Raw genomic sequence first — 3,904 nt, 5'->3', positions numbered from 1 at the left:
TTCCTGCTTATTCTTTCCGGGTCTGATCCAGGGCTCGTGCCCATCTCCTGCCACCCATCTCACCGGTCGGCCGCGCCGGGGATCCCGCTTTATCCCGCCTTCGCTCCTTCCAGCTCCAGCTTGGCTCTGGAGAAATACAGGAGATGCTCGGAGGCGTCTTCCTTACCGCAAATCACTTTATATACGCAACTTCCCTTGGGAAAACAAAGAGATTCACAACCCCCCCCTAAAAAAAGCACCGATCGCTCCCGCGTTCCGGCAGCGGGACCGGCTTGGGGGTGGTAAAAGCATCAAAAGTTTCCCAGAATCATCAGATTTTAGGTCAAGATCTTCTCACTGCAACAACCAGATCAACAGGACTGGGGGTGCTTGGGGTGGGATCCGGGTTTGTTCTCTTTTTTTTTTTTTTTTTTTTTTTAATCCCTCAATGATACAGTAAAACCAGTTATCAAAAACGCTTGCTGTCGGGAAAGTCAATTATAATCACCGATGTCTGAATACACTGCTCTGTGCAAGGCTGGAGAAAAAAAAAAAAAAAAAAAAAAAAAAAAAAAGTAGAGAGCCAGAGATTTCAAGTAATAAGAAACCGTTTTTCCCTAGGACAAATGCCAGTCTTCCTTAAAAAAATTAAAAGTAAAAAAAAAAAAAAAAAGAGGAAAACCCCACAGAAGCCCCGCTCCCACCTCCCCCCGAGGGGCAGGAGCTGCCTAGCCCTAATTTTGCTCATTCGACCCCAAATTTATGGGAAAAAAGGGTCAGCGCTTCGCTACTGCCAGTGCCGGGCCAGATCCCACGCTCCTCACCCACCCCAAATATTTTATTTTTTTTAACTACCATTGAAGCAAGAGTCGTTTTCCTGCAGGTACGGTGAAAAATAGCAAGATGGGACTCAAAAAAAAAAAAAACAAAACAAACCCCTGCGAACCGTTCAGAGGCAGAGGTTCAGGCCCATCGGTCCTCAGGGTCGGATCCTCGATGTGCGTTTCTATTTTAAAAATTGGCTCCTATTAATTTCTCTCTCCTTCTCACTTTTTTTTTTTTTTCTTTTTCTTTTCTTTTTAAATTGCTTATCCTCGGTAAAACGGAGGCAAATCTCTGTAAAATATTTCACAGCATCATAGTGGAGAAGATGGTTCGACGCTGCCTCCGTGGCAACACGGGAGGCCGATTGGTTTGGGTTCTGGGATATATATAAATATATAGAGATATATATATGGCTTCCAAGTGTTAGGAAAAAAAAAAAAAAAAAAAAAATCGCCTGAGCTGGTGCGGTTTAAATACCAGCAAACCCCATGTACCCCACTTTGCATAGTCAACGCTGCCTAGGAGTCCGTCCCTGCATCCCCAGGAGTGGAAGATTCCTGATCCCAAAGCTCTTTCACATTGATTTCTCGATGGAGTCGGATTGAGAAAGGCCTTTCAGCCAGTGGCAGGTGCTGGTTGGTTTTTTTTTTTAAAAAAAAAATTAATTAAAGAAAAAAAAAAAAAAAAAAGAAAAAGAAAAAAGAAAGAAATTAAGTTTTTCCAATTGAAAAAGTCGGTGGGCTCCAATTTGTTCAAGGTCTCGAAGAGTCGCGACATCTGACAGCTCTTGCGTTGTGGTGAAATTCCTCAACTGGCTTGAAAAGGCCAAAAAAAAGAAGCTGCTGCCATCTTTTCCACTATGTCTGAAATTCCTGTCGTTCTCCATAGAGAGCTCATAACACTTGGTTACCTGCACATAACTCCTGGCTCATAAGAAATTATGAAACTTAACTTCTCTTTTCATTAAAAAAATAAAATATTCAAGACTATCAGCTTTTATATAAAATATCAGCAAGCCCAAAAAAAAAAAAAAAAAAAAAAATCAATTGCTGAGGTAACTTCATACCTTGAGGTAGCTTTTTTTTTCCTTTTCTCTTCTTTCTTTTTTTTTTTTTTCTTTTTTTTTTCTTTTTTTTTTTTTGCGTTTCTCAAACACACAGCAATACCTGGCCTTCCCCCCCCGACATCTCCCTGTTGTTGCAATGGTTTCAGGGACGGTAACTGCTGCCGCGTTCCCTTATCGCCCAACCGCCCGCCTGCCCGCCGCCGCCGAATTTCAAGCCGGGTTTTGGCGTTGGAGGATGCGCCCAGGAAAAGGCCTGTTGGAGCGGGAGGGCTGGTCTCCCGTTCCGAAAATAACCGGGTAAAAGCACCAGTGCGACGTTTGATCCGAATTCCCACCTTTTAGCCCCAAATTGGCTCCCCTGTTGGGTCGCTCCCAGGTCTCCTCCTGCCCGGGGGGTGCAGGATCCCGCATCATCCCTCTCCCCGCAAATTAACCCCAATTTTGCTTTCCCACCCTCCCAAAATCAGCGTTAAATCCGTATTTTTGCTGGATTTGCGGCAGAAAAAGGCGGCGCGGGGGCTCGGCCGGGGGCTGCCTGGGAGGGGTGACGGCAGCAGGTACTGTCCCTTCCAAATACTCCATATTAAAAACAAATCATTAAAATATATCTAAAATATAAAATCCACGTAAGAGTGATGGGAATCAGTAACCATATTACATTCGTGTGACGCGTATATTTGGTATCGTCTCATGAGAACGGTTATTCTTACCGCAGAAAGGAGGGTGATGCTTGGTTGCCTCTTTTTTTTTTAAATAACGAAAAAAAAAAAAAATCTTTCTATACTAATAAAAATGTGCCAAATTTCAATCGTATTTTTTCCCCACCTAGAGAGATTTGGAGAGGGGAGAGTAAGACACACAGAGCCCCGGGGGAGTTCAGGTGGGCCGGCACCTCCCCGGCTCGCTAACAGAAATATTCCTGGGTGTTTTCCGAAAAATTCCACACGGCTGAGCCCCCGGAGGCTCCGATTTCGGGGCACAAACCTCCCGTTCTGCACGCATTTAGTTCCCATAACCTGATCACGAAAGAGATGAAGATTAATTCAATATTTCCTACCAACCAGGGTTTCTTTGCCTTTTTTTTGTTTGTTTGTTGTGGTGGTTTATTGCTGTTGCCCGGAGGGAAAAGCGAAGCCCTTCCCTCGCCCTGCCCTTCCCCAGGCGGTCCGTTCGTCTCTAGGACGCGTCGTCACCTCCGCAGCGGAGATCACGGAGAAAAAACGGTCGCGTGTCCCGCTTCCGCCATTATTTCATAGGCTTAAAAAAAAATTTAAAAAAAAAAAAAAAAAAGAAAAGAAACATTCAAACAATGGGAAAAAAAAATAATCCTGGAAAACAGAGGTGCTCTCCTGGCTCCTAAGGCTTTACAAGGCACTGCACGGGCAGGAGGAACGATGCCCCCCACCGTTCCGCAACCGGAGCGGTGCAGAGCTCCCAAGGGACCCAAACCCACTTGGTGCTACGGTGGGGGTTTTATCTTTTTTTTTTTTCCCCCCTCCCGCAATGGATGTCGTTACCAACAGGGGTTGGTAAAAACCCACTGGAATTTCTCTTTAAAAAAAAAAAAAAAAAAAAAAAAAAGGAAAAAAAAAAAATCGAAACGAGAGGCTCCAAAAGGCTGCTCTGGGAACACCCACCAGCCGCGGGGCGGGAGGGAGCCGGGGGTCGGGGAGACGCAGCCACCGGGCGCCCCGGCTGGGACGGGACCTCCGAGGGCTACTTAAACGAGAGGGCGAACGCTGCACCCGCCAGACGGGACCCAGCGCCCTCGCCGCGCCGTCGTCCTCGGGCGCCCGGCACTGCAGCGCGCGTCGCAGCAGCTCTCAGCTTCTTTTAAGTCGCTGTGCTGGCACGTGGAGCTAAAAACGGATCCGATTTTTTTTTTTTTTTTTTTCTTTACCCTAGCCATCTACCTTGGAAGCCAATCAAACTGCCTTTTAATCTCGATCGGTTAATGAAAAAATTAGCAACTGTCTACGGTAACTGATTCCCAGCCACTCTTAAGCCCGGCATTGGCTTGTTCCGCTTTTCACG

The sequence above is a fragment of the Chlamydotis macqueenii genome, chromosome 25 (assembly GCF_036417535.1).
Source record: "Chlamydotis macqueenii isolate bChlMac1 chromosome 25, bChlMac1.mat, whole genome shotgun sequence".
Classification (NCBI taxonomy): Eukaryota; Metazoa; Chordata; class Aves; order Otidiformes; family Otididae; genus Chlamydotis; species Chlamydotis macqueenii.
The sequence above is the reverse complement of the archived record's forward strand: the minus strand, read 5'-3'. Positions refer to the sequence as shown.